The following is a 16,580-nucleotide window of genomic DNA, read 5'->3' as shown; positions in this document are numbered from 1 at the left end:
TGTTAAAAAACATGCCATTTCAAACTCGTCTACATGCCTCTCAGGCACTAGACTCTGATCACTTGCCCGTGCTGATGTACAACGCGAACAGAAATTCAACCGTTCAAATCACGAATTGGCCGCGCTTCGGCCCGGTTCCTCCCATCGAATCGGTCGAAGACCTGGAGAGTGCAGCCAGCGCTCTCGAGGAGAAAATCAAATCCGCCATGTCCAACTCAACTCGAACTCGGGTCGAGCCGCAGAAAAAAGAAAATTTGCCGTAATGGATTGTCGATTTAATTCGCGCAAAAAATCTCGCCAGGCGCCGAGCCCACCGAACTGGCAGCGCCGTTGACAGAACGGAAGCAAATCGCCTCAGCAACGATCGCGCTCATTGATCACCGCAATGATCGGTGGGAAAGAAAACTCGAATCTCTCACCACGGAGGACAACTCGATCTGGGAGAATGGTGAAAGTGCTCCGCTTCAACAAAAAGCCATTACCACCGATTCACGGTACGCGCGGACTCGTTTTCTCGGACGACGAAAAAGCGGAGGCGTTGGCTGACAGTTTGGAACTGCAGTGCAGGCCGAAAATCGCCGACGCCAACCTGGATCAATCGAGGAAATCGAAGAAATCCTCTCGGAACCGAACGACACCCCCATTACACCCACCTCACCGGAAGAGATCCGCGAAATTATCGGATCACTAAAGGTGAAAACAGCACCCGGACCAGACCACATCCCTAACACCGCGTTAAAATTGATGCCGGATAATGTTGTCGTCGCTTTAACCGCAATCATCAACGCCAGCCTGCGCCGTCCCGATGGAAGAGAGCAAACGTAATTTTCATCCCCAAGCCCGGGAAAGATTCGAAATTTCCCCAAATTTATCGCCCCATTAGTCTTCTCTCGAACGCAGGAAAAGTCGTCGAAAAAGTTATTCTGACCCGGCCGGTCAAAATGGCTGACGACAACGCTGCGATTCCTGACGAACAATTCGGGTTCCGCCTCAAACACTCCACTGCGGACCAATGAATTCACGTCACCGAATTTATATCACACGGTAGGAATCAACGACGATCAACCGGCGCGATTTTTCTCGACGTGGCCAAAGCCTTCGACACCGTCTGGCACGAAGGACTTGTTTATAAGTTCCACATGGCAGGCCTACAGTTGGCGATGGTCAAACTCATCAACTCGTTCTCCAAAACCGCGTTTTGCACGCGAAAATCGAACACTCACTCGACGGAACCCGAAATCGAAGCAGGCGTCCCACAGGGTTTGGTGCTCTCGCCGACCCTGTACGCAATTTTCACTGCCGACTTCCCCAAACCCGACGGAACAAAGATCGCGTTGTATGCAGACGACACTGCAATTCTCACGCGTTCGTGATCCCCCGAACTCGCAACGCAGCGGCTCCAAAGCGTCGTAGAAAGCCTTGAAACATGGTTTCGCTTGTGGCGAATCGACGTTAATCCAGAAAAGAGTAGCGCGATTCTGTTCACCCGGCGGCTTCACCGACCGGCCGGCCAAATTGTCATGTTCAACCGCGTCATCAGGTGAAAAACCGAAGTATAAAATACCTCGGAATCAAATTCGACAATCACCTCCGATTCAACGCTCAAGTCGAGCACGCGAAAACTCGCGTTCATATTGTTCGTGAAAAACTTAATTCGCTGGTTTGCCGGCGAAGCAAGTTGTCCACAAAGAACAAAATAACGCCAAATACGACCCCGCAGTCTGGAGTCACGTGTCCAACACGCAACTCCAGAAACTGCAAGTCGTGCAAAACAAATTCCTGCGGGCCGCCTTCAACGCACCCTGGTTCGTCAGAAACGCTCAACTCCATCGGGAAGCAAATCTTCCAACCATCAGGGAAGGGAGTTCCTGTACGATGTTGCAGGGAAATTCTATAAGAATGCGGCTGACCAGCCAAACCCCCTCGTGCGCGAATCCGTCAACTACGACGAAAATGTAGCATACCGCCACCCACGGCCAAAATGTCTGTCTCTCGCGAAATCTTCCGGTGTTTTTCTTACAGATCTCCGCGGACAAGCGCAATTTTTTTAACAAATAATAATCAAACATTTCCGAGTATGTTTCAGATTCCATTCCAGGGGCGACTCCAGTTCCAGAGGACCAGGTAATGCGTAATCAAACCGGGTTAATTTTTATAGTTTCTTCTATATTTATTTTCTCAAGCGTTTCCCCCATTTCTTCTTCGGCTCCGACGAGGGGTTTTGCTGCAATTTTTGACCTTGTAACGCACAAGCGGGAGCATTCCGTCGACTGCAGCGCACCCTCCCCACTCTCGCGCGATTTTTTGTGTTTTTTTTTTAATCCCAAAACCTCCACCGTACTCTCAAACTGCTGGATTCGCAACTGGAGGTCGATCAGCAAGGGAGTACGGTAATCGATACTTAATAAGTCTGTTGATCAGCCCTACCAACCAATGTGTAGGTGCCTGCTATTCAGATCGGAGAAAGATGAGTCTCGCACTCCTAAAGGTCTGACATTTTATTTATTTATTTATTTGAAAAGATAATTGATCTCCTTTGCTTTCAAGTCACTTCAAGTCACATATCATCCACTAAATTGACACAGCTACTTTGATATAATTTTTCATAATGTGCAATGGCACGTGTGATAATGATATGTGCATTGACGTACATATCAAATTTTAAGTCCATCGGTTAAGTAAATCTTGAGATAGTACGACAGGCATTTTAAAAAATTGTTTCGAGAAAAATGCGATTAATTTTTTGTACTTACTGTTTCAAATGAAAATAGTTATTTTTGTATTAGGTAAGTGCGCAAATTGATTGTTTTTTGTTGGGGTATGAGAATGAGTTTTTGGTCGAGACCGTCAGGTCGAGACTTCAAACTCATCGCCTCGGGCTCTAATCTTGGCGCTCTGGCTATAATCATGAACTTCTTCACCTTGGTGTATAATATACTATTTTACTTTAGACACTCTCCTGCAAACAGCGAAGAATTTATTAGAATTTACAGGCCGAACTACTTTATACAGAATATTAAAATCAATGGGGTTTGGTTTAAATACAAAATTGTGAATAATAGAAAAATTCTTTGTGAACAAAAACACGTCAAAATTTCAAAAGCTACAGTTAAAGTAAAGCTACAGTTACAATAGAAGATGATTCTGAAGATGAAATAATGGAGGAGGTTGATTAAAAGAACATAGTAGGGCCATCAAGCAATATGACAAAGAGAAATCGGCATTAGCGGAACACAAATTCGAAACCTTGAAAAAACAGTGGTTCTGGCTAAAACAATTAAATACCATTAACGATTAGTAAGGGAGGCAATCGAGATTAGAAAAAATCCAAATAATTTCAACAGAGACCAAGGTGTTGAGCTTTCTAGCACGTGGAATCCATTATTCGACCATGTATGCACATTTCCCAAAGATGTTCACCAAATCCACCACCAACTGTGGAAGGATGCTTCTGAAATAGATGAGGTTCAAAACTTTGAATGTTGGAGAATTTGTGAGGATCATTTTGAAGCAAATAGTTTTGTGAATAAGAGAAAAAATCGTTTAAACACCGGTTGTGTATCAAAACCTTATGAACATTCTGCAAATGAAAATTTTGTACATTTGGAAGAGCTTCCCTTTTCTGACGAAAATGACATCAGGCCACAACATCGACCGCGATTTGCAAATGTTTTGATCAAAAACCTTCCTCACATTCTCAAGATAATTATTGTGGAACTGGTGAAAGTGAAGTTTTGACAAACAAGCGTAAATTCGGGTTTTTGGAGGGCAACAGCAAAAGATAGTATTTTGACTAAAATTGGTTTGAGGCACGAAGGTGGACTGCGCAGGGTAAAACCTTGGCTTTATCTTTGTACAAAAGAAGTCCACGATTGTATAGGTATTTGCAAGTTTATTTTCAATTAGCCTCATCCAGATCTGTCAAAACAATTTTGGCTAAAATTCCGTTTAATCCTGGTGTCAATAGCGTAGTTTTGGAACATTTGAAGAATCAAGCCAGTAAAATGAATCATGCCGGTCGTAATTGTACTTTATTATTCGATGCAATTTCACTTTGTCAAGGCTTTCACTAAGAGCGTGTACAGCAGTATTGTATAAGTGGGTTTGAAGATGTTGGTCGTTTAGGACGAACAAACAAGGCAGCCAACCATGGACTTGTTCGTGGAGTCAAGAAGCAATGGAAACAAGTAATTGCCTATTACTTATTTCACTTCGAAAACTGTTCAAACGGCCAATTTGAAGTGCCTTATCAAAGAAATAATTTCACAACTTCAAGATATCGGGTTAAACGTATTGGCCACTGTTTGTGATCAACTAACCAACTAATTGCGCAGCTTTGAGAGAACTTTGTAATCAGCGTCATCCCCGCCAAAATTCCTATTATTTCTTTTTTAAGGACAAACCAATAGTGACCATTTTTGACGTTCCACATGTCTTAAACAATACGCGTAATGCATTATTGAAACGCAAAGTCCAATTTGTTCCTCACAAGTGGGCCAGATTCCACCACATTGAGTCTGTCTTTAATTTTGACCAGCAAAAAAACATTCAAATCTTTGCCGAAATTTAAAAAACCTCATTTCAATCTGATTCCTACATGAAAATAAAGATGAAGGTTGCTGCAGCCCAACTGAGCAGCTCCATGGCTAATGCTATTGAAACGTTGACCACCTTAGGTGTACTCCCTGCTGAAGCCATTTTCACAGCGGAATTTGTTCAAAAAGTTGACGATTTGTTTGATTCATTGAATAGTACAAATAGCAAGCCGGTTGATCACAAACGCTTTAGATGTGCTTTGTCGCGAAATTCACCTCATTTGGACTTTTGGACAAAATTATTGACAGAGTTGAACAAGTGGAAATTAATTGATTTGGAGATTGATGCCGATCTTTCGAATCGGTATTCATTTGTTAGCGGTTGGCAGACAACGATTCGATCAATTATTTTTCTGTGGGACACACTCAAAGATGTGGATGGTTTTGATTATTTGAATCTGCATTCATTTAATCAAGATCTATTGGAGAATCTATTTTCCAGCATCCGTCACATGGCTCACCGACCCCACTTGTCACCAGTTTACAGCAGCGTTAAAAACTGTTGTTGTTAACAGCTTGGCGTCACCAAAAGGTGTCGCCAGAAGCTACGAAGAGGACAACTGCACGCCGTTGGATGCTTTGGTCACTTTGTTGAAATTTTCAAGGGATGCTTCAACGGAGACGCAGGAGCAATTGACGCAGACGGAAGAAGTATCAATGGATTTCATCTCCCCAGAATTTGAAGATCTTCCTGTTGAAGATACTCAAGGTCTTGCGTATGTTGCAGGCTGGGTGTTGAAAAATATTGACACTCTTGATTGTGATAATTGACATATGCTAGTGACCATGTAATGCGATTTATTCAAAATATACATCACTGTTTATATGAATTTCTTGATAAGTGTGGCTTTCAGAGAAATCTGGAAAACACTTTCAAAAGTTCTTTTAAACAAAAAGTAAATTTTGGGCTAATACGTTGCGTGGAATTTTATCTTGTTGTGAATTTTTAGAATATTATCTTGTTTTGGTGAATTTTCAGAATTTTATCTTGTTTTGTTGAATTTTTAGAATTCTAGTTTTGTTGAATTTTTAGAATTTAGAATTATCTTGTTGTGTGTAAACCGAAGTTTTAAGTGTAAACAAATGACGAAAAAAGATAAGTGGATAAGTACAGATACTGCGCCAAGTTCATTTTTTTAAATTTAATTTTAGATTGGACTCGTTTCTGCAGGACCGTGGAGCAAGGAAAAGTGTATATGTTACGGGAATAGTGTGTAGTGGGGCGAATGTACCTTCACATTTACCGATAAACGTTCATAATGACCCGTTTCGTTGGTAAATGTGCATACCAATCTTTTTCAGTCATCGGTTTCACACATCCACCTTTCGAACATGGATTGTGTGCACATTTACCAGAGGCGTATCAATGATTTCGTTAATGGGTGAGCAAGGTTTTAAGAAATGCAGTTGCAGGGGAAAATGCGAAACAACTGGTTTTACGTTGATATTGTACTTTTGGAAGAAAATGTTGAAAGTTGTAATGCAAGATGAAAAATTTGTAGAATGTTCATGTCATCGGGCTACAACATGGACCCCGGTTTAATCAAAAACCTTCATCACATTCTCAAGATAGTGAAATGATTGGCATTTCTAGGTTTGTTTTTTACTTTTTTCAAGTGAATGTTATTTTGTTTTTTATGTTTTGTTGAAGTTTTAGAATTTTAACCTGTTTTTAACTTTTAATTTTTTGCGGGATTTACAGAATTTTATTTTGTTACATTTTTTTCTTATTTGTGTCATTTTTGCGTTCAATACAAAATGGTTAATTGATATATTTGTTTTTAATTTTATTTTTCTACTTTTAAAATTAAAATTGTTAAGATTTTAAAGTGAAAAAGTATATTTAGTTTTTGTTTTAAACCAAATATACTTTTTTCACACATGATGCATGGTCCATGCGGTGTAGGTACTTAATCCAAATTGTGTATGTATGAGAGATGGAAAATGCACAAAAGATTATCCAAAACGATTTAATGAATTTACATGTGAATCATTAAATGGATATCCATTATACAGAAGGCATGATAATGGTATTAATGCTGAAGTTCGCGGTAGTTGCCTTGACAATCGTTATGTTGTACCATACATTCCATATTTACTTGCCAAATTTAAGTAGGCACTACAGTTAAAAGCGTTAAATACATTTGTAAATACGAGTATAAAGACTATGACAGTGCATCTGTTGAATTGGGTTCAGGGAGAAATGAACAAGGTCACGAAATACAAATTAATGAAGTTAATTTTTTTTTATTACCACCTTCTAACTAAATGACAGTTTATAGGCATTTGTGGTAACTAAGTAAACGAGTAGTTACGGGTAGAGCCCTGCAATACAGGGTGAATTCGAAATACGTCACAATCTTAAAACCCAAGGATCTTCAAACCAATTGTGAAAATCACGTGCATTCAATTTTGTGCTATACAGGCTGATTCACGTAGCCCGTTCATTAGAAACTTTCTGATTTACCCAAATCATATTAATATGAAAATTGGTAGTTGACTATAATCGACTACTCCAAGTTCAAATGAAATATGTATTTTCAAAATGGTGGCACTTCCGACACCATTCTTATTTTTTTAAATGGAAAGACCTCAATTTGACTTCACCTTTCGATTCTACGTTAAATTTTGAGTTTAGAACGTCTTTTTGTCAACACTTATCTGTCATGGTTTTTGACCTATGTCATCTTTTTTGCAAAAAAGCGAGGTTGCAGGGCTTCATTAACAAATTTTATAACTCTTGAACCATCGAAAATAATTTTTTTTTTTTTTAGTTGAATTGCTAAAGACCTGGCCGATCTTCTGCGCCATTAGTGAAATTTTTTTAGGTTTCATACGCCTAGTGAAATTTTTCAAAATTGCTAATCAAAAAATGTCAAAAAGTTCATTTTTTTAAATGGCAACCACCATTTGTGACACTAGATATAAATGTAAAATTTAATTCTAAGCCTACGTTTATTAACATTATGTATGCCTATTTCCAGCCGTTTTGACGTAATTTCGATTTTTTGAGTAAAATATTCTTTTTTTTTATCGAACAATTGTTTTATTTGAATTTGTATTCAAAAATCACATGCAATAAACAGTAGACTACAAAGAAATAATAAAAAATAAGCAAATTAACAAAAAATATTTTCAATGAAATCATTTAGATACATTAAAATATTTTTTTGTTAATTTAACAAAAAATATTTTCAATGAAATCATTTAGATACATTAAAATATTTTTTTGTTAATTTACTTATTTTTTATTGTTTTGTTGTTATCTAATATTTATTGTAATGCTATTTTTGAATAAAAATTCAAATAAAACAATTGCTTATAAAAAAGAATATTTTATTCAAAAAATTGAAATTACGCCTAAACGGCTGCAAATAGGCATACATAATGTTAATAAAAGTGGCCTTAAAATTTAATTTAAAATTTATATCTAGTATTAGAAACGGTAGTTCATATTTAAAAAAATGAAGTTTTCCACATTTTTTGATTATCAATTTTAAAAAATTGTAGTAGGCGTATGAAACATTAAAAAAATGTCGTTGATAGCGCAAAAAAGCGGACAAATCTTTGGCAAGTCAGTAAAGTAAAAATAAATTATTTATTTGTGATGGCTCAGGAATTATAACTTTTTTAATAAAGCCCTGCAACCTCACTTTTTTACAAAAAAGATGACATAGGTCAAAAACGATGGCAGATAAGTACTGAAAAAAAGACGTACTAAACTCAAAAGTTAACGTAGAATCGAAATATGAAGTCAAAATGGGGCCTTTCTATTTAAAAAAAAAAAAGATTTCCGGTATTTCCGGAAGTGCCGCCATTTTGAAAATATTTCATTTGAACTTGGAGTAGTCGATTATAGTCAACTACCAATTTTCATTTTAATATGATTTTGGGAAATCAAAAAGTTTCTAATGAACGGGCTACGTGAATCAGCCTGTATATCCGCATAAGGGCAAAAAAGGCACATACAGTTCAAGCACAAAAGTTGAGCACGCCACTGATATCACTCTAAGCATCACGGAGGTAACGAAAGATGTCATTTTGGCTTTTCTTGATATGGGGTAAGTGTGTAGAACTTCATTAAAAGTTAATTCACATTATCACATTACGGCAAGAATCATTTGAAAAAAATGTAAAGATTGCCAGTTTTCGATGGCCGGACACTTGCATCGGATGAAACAGCAGAAGTTCTTAAAGAAGAAGGTGTTAGGAACAAGAGCACGAAGCTAATGTGGCAGCTCCAATTCAATAATTGTACTTTTCACTTTTGTAAAAATTACTGTATAAATGATGAATAAAATGTTACTTGAATAATATATGTGAGCGTATTTTATGACTCTATAAGATAGTTACGACGTGTCTTATGGAGAAAAGCCTATTTTATGGGAAACATAAGGTGTGAGCTCAAATGCACCATAGAAATAGTATGTATAAGATATTAGTGTTACAAAATAGTTATTTGTATCACAAGGCTAGAAAATGCCATTTTGCAAGTGCGAGCACTTGCAAAACATTTTCTAGCCGTGTAATACACAAAATTTTTTCGGCCGACAATTTATTTAAAGCAAAATATAATCATTTTTGTTAAAAAATTACCAGATAGGGAATTTATTTTTCTTCCATTGGCAACATAAAGGATTCAAGAAGCGACTGTCACGACAAAAATCAACCAATTCCTCAAATATTCAAAAGCGTCGTCGTCGTTTCTGTTACTCCTAACGCATCGCTTGATACCCCCCTCGGCCCCTACTGCTATACACAATGTACAGCTTGCGATAAAGGATACACATTTGCCCGACATCAATATTTTACACTTAAAAAATTGTACAAAAATGCCACATTACACTGACATTTTGTGCTGCCAACCTAAAATCTTTCATTAAAAATTCCTGTGTCGATTTTCTTGCCTAGGCAGGGAAATGTTAGTTTCCAGACGATTTAGACGAATGAAAAATCAGTGTTTCTAGACGGAGGCCGAAAAACTATATTTTATTATTTTTTTCTAAAGGGCTCCACAGACTGCGTTTTTGTTCGACGACAAGTCTGTTCGAACAAAAACGGTGCAAATCTGAAGTGCGTGTCTGGAAAACCGTCGTTTTTGCTCGCGAACAAAAATGAGGAAAATCACCAGGTTTACCCTGATTATGTCCGTCGAACTTGTTGTTGTTATGTGCGGTGAACGGTTTTAAAAAACGTCGGTTTTTGCAGTGGTGTTGTAGTACCAAATAATAAAACCAGATTTTGGCGATTTGTATTTTGCGACAAATTATTGTTTGAAAATGACGGATTTTCGCCAGATTAACAGAAAGTTCTTACTGGAATTTATAGAACTCTTCGCAGTCTTCCGTGTTTATGGAAAATATATGCTTTTATAGTTAATGCTGCCGCCACTGCATACAAATATAACTTGATATTTATTCACTCACTATTTAAAACCTTTAAATAAAGCTTAAGTGTGTGTGCAACTCGTGTTCGTCGTTTTGGTTCGAACAGACACTAATATCTTATACAGTGTGGAATAAAATGATTTACATCTAGTTACCTTTGGAATTTTTGCACATGTAAATTTTCCTGTACCGCTCTACTTTTTTTTTCGAAGTGCCGAACTATTCTGTCAATAAATGTCATCAATCGAATTGACAATTGTTACAATTTACTAAATTGAATTAACAAACGTTGGTGGCTACTTTCAACACTAGCTGTGACTTGCTTTTGTTAGCTCCTTTTTAATTTCAATCTCAACTTTGCATTCATATCATCCCTTCGCAATAAATTACATTTGGAATTTGGATAAATATTTTGAGGTGAGGCTTTCTTTTTTTGTAGAGCGGCATTTCGTATTTTTACAAGGGTAATGCAAAGGTAACTAGATGTAAATCATTTTATTCCACACTGTACATACTGTTTCTATAGCAAATCTGTTTAATTTTTACCAAAACAAATGCACTAACGTTATTAAAAGAAAATCTTCTTTTAACTGAATATAAAGAGGTACGAGTAGTCCAAATTATGTTAAGAATTCAACGCACGTGTTAAAGAACCAATGAACGTTAAGAATTGGACTGAGTAACAGCCAATTACGAGCGAGCTTTTTTGACTATTCTGTAGGTACAAAATAAATAGGCGATTATTCTGCATCTAACTCTTCAATTGTCACCAAATCAACAAATTCACTTTTGACAGTTTAAATTTGTCATTATGCAAGCAAATAGATGGGGGTCTACTTCAGTGGCAGAAATTACCATTGTTGATATAATTAATAATTAATAAATACCGTTTCGTAAATGTCTGTGGTTCTGATTTGTTAAATTTTCATGTAAAATACAACTCTTGACATTGACATGTGCCGAATATATTTCTCCTGAATTTTAACTCGTTGCTATGATATTTGGAAATATACCGAGTGCGAAGCGAAGCAGTCGAAATATAATCGGCAATGTCCATGTCACTCGTTATATTACTACTGACTATTTTTCAAACTGGTCACGAATTATCAATTGTGCTTGGGAATGAATCCACGAGTGCGTCAGCACGAGTGAGATTCCCAAGCACAATTCAATGAGTGAAACCAGTTTGAAAAATAGTCTACATAATTTGGACTACGAATTGTATTCGGAGGACTATTCCATGAACCAACTTTGGCAATTTGGCAGCAAATCGGAAGAAGAAATTAACGCAGAAATCGAAGAAAATGTTTCCAACAATACAAAAAAGACACCTGAGTCCATTTGGAAGCAATTCTCAAGGCTGCATTCATTTGTTAAAAATTATCGCTGGGATCACTAGTGGTATTACCGATACAATTTCCACGAGTGGGAATATTCGGTCCAATTTTTTGAAACCATGATAACTAATGTGTAAAATTGTGTTATTATTGGTCCATTTTTAACAAATGACAGGTGAATGGAATAGCCACAAAAAATTTTTTCTTGTCGTCTTATTTTAATTAATATCATAGAATCCAAAAAAATGTGCATACAATGAGAGTTTACCACACATTAAAATTTTCAAATTATTTTTTAGTTTCTGTTTTATACGACTGACCTCTTTTATTTGACTCAGGCTGTATAAATAAAAATGAAATGCTGTTCGTTGGTAAGCGCATCAGTTGAGAACGGCTGGACCGATTCGACTATTATTTTTTTTCGTGTTCGTAATAGTCCGAATAAGGTTTTTAGTGAAAGAAAAATTGGAAAAGTTGGCCGGAAAATTGGAAAATTCGGGAAAAACTGAAAGTGCTTTTTTCTGTAGGATTTTTGTATGAACTCAAGACCATAACTCAGGATTCAAACGATGGATATACGTAATTCTTTTTATTTTATTCGTTATGGTCTTGGAAAAGTTTTCAGGAAAAAAAATTCGAGACAATTACATAGCAAAGTGGGAAAATTCGGACAAACCGCAAAAGTGATAATTTTTGGATGCACGCTCGATCATAACTGACGATAGGAATGAGATATTTGATTGACTCTTTTTTTTTGTCCGATATGTTCCCGGGATGGAACTAACTCAATTGAATGTTTTCAGTTGAAACAAAAATCTTAAACGTTCGGAGAAAAATCTGAAAAAACGCATTCAAACCTAAATTAAAATTAAATTACAACTTAAGACCATAGTGACGAAAAATTGATTGGAATTGTGATTCGGTTGTAAGTTTTCATTTGCATTTCAGTAGTGTACTGCCTATCCATATAGAATTCATCTCGCATGTAATACAGGGTTATTCACGAGAGGGGTACTTCTGAATTTTTATTTTGCCGCAGCCAACAATACCAATGCCAGTAACTACTAAATCAAATGTGTTATTTCTTTTAAATTAGAAATCAAAGGAAGGTGGATAGATTTGTGAGAAATGTCAGATTGGCATAATTAGGAGATTATGGCACGAGGAACGAGGGCTTTTAAATTCCCGAGGGCCATAATCGAAAATTATGCCCGTGGTACATACAACGTTTTATTCTATTTTATAATTTCTAAAAGATTCAAACAAATATTTAGTAAACTAAAAGTTGTGTTCATGCAAATTTTAGTCTTGTTTAGAAAGTTTGCTTATCTATTTTGAAGTTGTTAGGGATACTGTGTTTCTTTAAAAAACAATTCGTTTTTTCAATAATGTTTGATACCATTGTTTAAATAATTAAACCAACCGTTGCTTGGCAGATTTTTGACAGATCTGTGCCATAAAGGCCACTTTATGCCCTCATTTGGGGGCGTATAAAGACGATTATTGACTAAAATAGAATAATAGCTATTTATGCACCAAGGGCGTTACAACGATGATTACGCCCGGAGAACGATGAATCCAACTCGAGGGCTTTAGCCCGAGAGATGGATATCGTTCGATGGGCGTAATCATTCGGTGACGCCGTGGTGCATACAAGATTTTATTTTTCACTACGTGTTCTTAAAAAAAAAAAATTGGCATCTTTGCAATTATGAATTGATGAGGGCGTTATGCATTCATTACGCCCGCTTATTCTTATTACGCCCTGTATTATGCCCCGGTTGTTATGGACATGTTTACGTATTTCGTATCCTAGGAGTTATCATGCAATTATACTAAAGTGAAAAATAAAGAAATTAACAAATTAAGTTAATGTAAAAGGTGTTCGAAGTGTCTGCCATCGGTTCTAAACATCCACAGCGGTGACAGAATTCCTTCTACACTTCATGAATGGGGAGCATGTCAGTCTTTTCGTCGTTATTGTAAGAACAAGTTTTTCGAATTGACAAAGATTTTTTGCTTTAACGTCAAAGAGACAGGACTAGGACTAAGAGCCATCGTGGACGTGGATTCAGTTATAATTATTTCCAAAATTTGAAATCAAGATGTTGTTGCAATGTGTATAATGGGTTGCGGCAAAAAGAAGTTCAGAATTATCCCTCTCCTGAATAACCCTGTACTTCTCATTTTTACTGTGTTTCCACAAATTCACAAAATAACGTCTGTCGGGTCTTCTAGTTTTCCTACAAAATACTGCATAGAGGGTATATCTGAAATAGGTGTGTTTGTTTTAACCGGTGGAAGAACTCGCCAATTTATTTTTTTACGATAACGAAATGTATCTATTAAGCAATGCATAAAGTACCTACAATGGCGAACAAACTTGGAGCGTCGACTATAGTCGGATACCAATTTTCGTATTAATATTGTTTTTAGAAATTAGAAAGTTTCTAACGAACGGGCTACGTGAATCACCCTGTATTTGTTATGTTTGCGTTTGCAAGCCATTTCAGCTGCAAAACCTGAAACTTCAGATGTTTGCAAAACGTAACTGTCTGCAAGTGTATCTACAACAGTAACAGTAACATCCCAAACTAAAGGTTGACCTTTAATCCACGGTACTAAAGTCATCCCAGCTGGGCGTTTTCCATAATCCATAGACAGTCCGTTTGGTTCTAAAGTTGAATTAACATGAATAGAAGTCAAAGACCGGTTGATAATAGAATTAATTTCAGTGTGTCTGCAAAATCTACCACTGCTTTTGAAACAACTTATACCGTGGATGCCAATTTCGTCAACTTTCCCATTGCATTTGCAAATATGAGGTGTACAAAGATTACAAACCAATCTTAAACCAATACAAATTTGGAATGAAGTGTTATCTAAAAGAGTACCAATATTAGGAGAAGGTATTGCACGTAACTAAGATCCTGATTCTCTGCATTGCAAAGCCTTAAAACGAGCCAAGTCTCTAGGTGAATTAAAGATTAAGTCATTGGCAATTATTCGTTTGATATTGATATTATCCCAATTCTTTTGAAATTATGGAATTGTTGCTCTTCCGTTGTCATTTTCTACATCCCAGACTGCTGAAGCTTCATCATAATGCTGAATAATAACTTTCTGCGCGATTATAATCTATTTGCTTGTTTACCACGTCTGTTTCCAAGACGGTAAACGGTAAGCTATGTTTACTCGTTGCTAACGATAAACTCGACGGTAAGTAGTTTTTGATGTATGTAGACAGAAGTTGAAGACAAGTTGTGGGGGCACTTTCTGGAAACTCATAAATCTCTTGTAGTCGGTTTTCCTTGCCGCTGTAATGTAATGAAATAGCATTAGCAAACTTGCCGAGACATTGGCATTGTCAAAATTTTCATACCCCGCATTTTCCTTGTCTTCTTGATTTACATTTACATTTACACCTTGAGGTCGTTGGTTTCGAAAATTTTATTTAAACAGAAGTTGAAGACAAGATGTTAGCACTTTCTGGAAACTCACAAGCCTCTTGTAGTCGGCATTCCTTGCCGCTGCAATGAAATAATATTAGCGGATTTGCCGCGACATTGGCATTGTCAAAATTTTCATACCCCAAATTTTCCTTGTCTTCTTGATTACACATCGAGGTCGTTGGTTTCGAAAATTCTTCATTTATGTAGACAGAAGTTGAAGACAAGATGTTAGCACTTTCTGGAAACTCACACGGCTCTTGCAGTCGGCCTACCTTGCCGCTGCAATGAAACAATATTAGCAGACTAATTGCCGCGACATTAGAATTGTGAAAATTTTCATACCCCGTATTTTCCTTGTCTTCTTGATTACATATTGAGGTCGCTGGTTTCGAAAATTCTTTATTTACCTAGACAGAAATTGAAGACAAGACAAGTAGACGAAGTTGATAGGCTATTATTGATAAAACCTATGATAAAGTACCGTGCCTTCAAATAAATTCGGAATTAGAGTAGGCTATGATTTATATATTATATATTTTATCTAGTAACTTGATTTCCACTACCGCCAGGAGCGCCATCTATCGGCGATACTAGTCTCACTTATTTTATAAGGCTTGCGGCACATTCAGCCCTGTCACCAACGCCAGCTGCGATGGGACAATCATTTATAATGACCCTGTATTAGCGTTCGAAGGACCTGCGTCAGTTAAATCTTTGTCACTAATTTCCCAATGTGTTGTTCGTAAACGAAATCTTGTGTATTTAAATTCAAGATAACTATTATTTTCGTCAAGAGAATTATCAGATGATGTTAACAGAGGCATGACACACCAATTGTTATCAAATGAGTCGTACGTGTGGTGTGATTAACTATAATCTTCGCCAAAATTATAAAACCACCAAGACCGCGATTTATCTGGAAAATACAATCGGCAACGTTGTTTAAGTACATTCGACGTTTGACATGGGGAAAATTAAATGTTAATTTAGGCCTTGTGCTTTTCTTTGCGATTGTGCGATTGAAACGTAAACGAGTTATATCAAAGCTTATACTAAATTAGTTTACAACGTAACCGAAAACAACTAAGAACATTATAATAACCATTAGGGTTTATTTTATTGGTAACTTAATTCAACAGGTGGTGGTTTTATAATTTTGGCGAAGACTATAGTTAGTCTCAAATTTTTTCTAACCATGAGAACTTTAATTTTAATAATTTAATTTTTTCTATAACAATGTAACAATTCTGACGAGACTCCGTTTCTCTCACAACAAAAAAATGTTCGCCCTTGCCACACAGTGTGGTGATAAAGTAAGGAACAAAATTCATAATAGCCTTATCTGATGTTTTTAAGAAAATCGCTCGGACAGGTCGATTTTATTTCGAAAAATGCCATCCTGGGACGTACAATTTGTTTAAATAACGTCATTGGTTTTTGCGCAATGACGTCATCATCAATTTTTTTAAACGACAACCCCCACTTTTTTCTTCTCTTTCTGATAGACCTTCCTACTAGCTAAACGATGAATTAAAAAAATTGTTCCCTTATGTACTATGCCAGCGAATAAATTTCGGACATCAATTATTTCATGTTTAATAAAATTCAGTGGTTTACAACATTTTTTTGAAAAACGTTTAGCCCCTTTTTCTCGAAAAATATCAACATTTGTATAAAACATTATTGGCTCAATCGTTACATACATACCTATTGTTGAGTTCTACCACTGGTCAAAATATCTGCACAATTTTCGAAGTCAACCTGTATACAATAAATAAATTGTTGAACCCTCAGATAATAACCCTCATA

At 36.6% G+C, this 16,580-nt stretch overlaps 2 long non-coding RNA genes and 1 pseudogene across 3 annotated transcripts; 2 read left to right on the top strand and 1 right to left on the bottom strand.

The window, feature by feature from the left end:
• The first annotated feature begins 445 nt into the window (after positions 1 to 445).
• On the top strand, positions 446 to 6,367 carry LOC138125882 (uncharacterized; annotated as a pseudogene).
• Positions 6,368 to 8,336: 1,969 nt separating this feature from the next.
• LOC138137263 (uncharacterized) lies at positions 8,337 to 8,911 on the top strand. The gene is made up of 2 exons (XR_011161670.1): positions 8,337 to 8,656; positions 8,711 to 8,911. It is a non-coding gene; the product is annotated as an uncharacterized lncRNA (long non-coding RNA).
• Positions 8,912 to 11,335: 2,424 nt separating this feature from the next.
• On the bottom strand, positions 11,336 to 16,580 carry LOC138137249 (uncharacterized). 2 transcript variants are annotated; one of them, XR_011161667.1, is made up of 4 exons: positions 15,114 to 16,580; positions 14,910 to 15,050; positions 14,702 to 14,849; positions 11,336 to 14,636 (listed from the first exon to the last, which is right to left on the bottom strand). It is a non-coding gene; the product is annotated as an uncharacterized lncRNA (long non-coding RNA). The 2 variants fall into 2 exon arrangements; XR_011161663.1 differs by having other exon boundaries at positions 14,910 to 16,579.

This window comes from Tenebrio molitor, chromosome 1, assembly GCF_963966145.1.
Source record: "Tenebrio molitor chromosome 1, icTenMoli1.1, whole genome shotgun sequence".
In the NCBI taxonomy this organism is placed as follows: Eukaryota; Metazoa; Arthropoda; class Insecta; order Coleoptera; family Tenebrionidae; genus Tenebrio; species Tenebrio molitor.
Note: the sequence above shows the minus strand (reverse complement) of the source record. Positions and strands in the feature narration are given on the sequence as shown.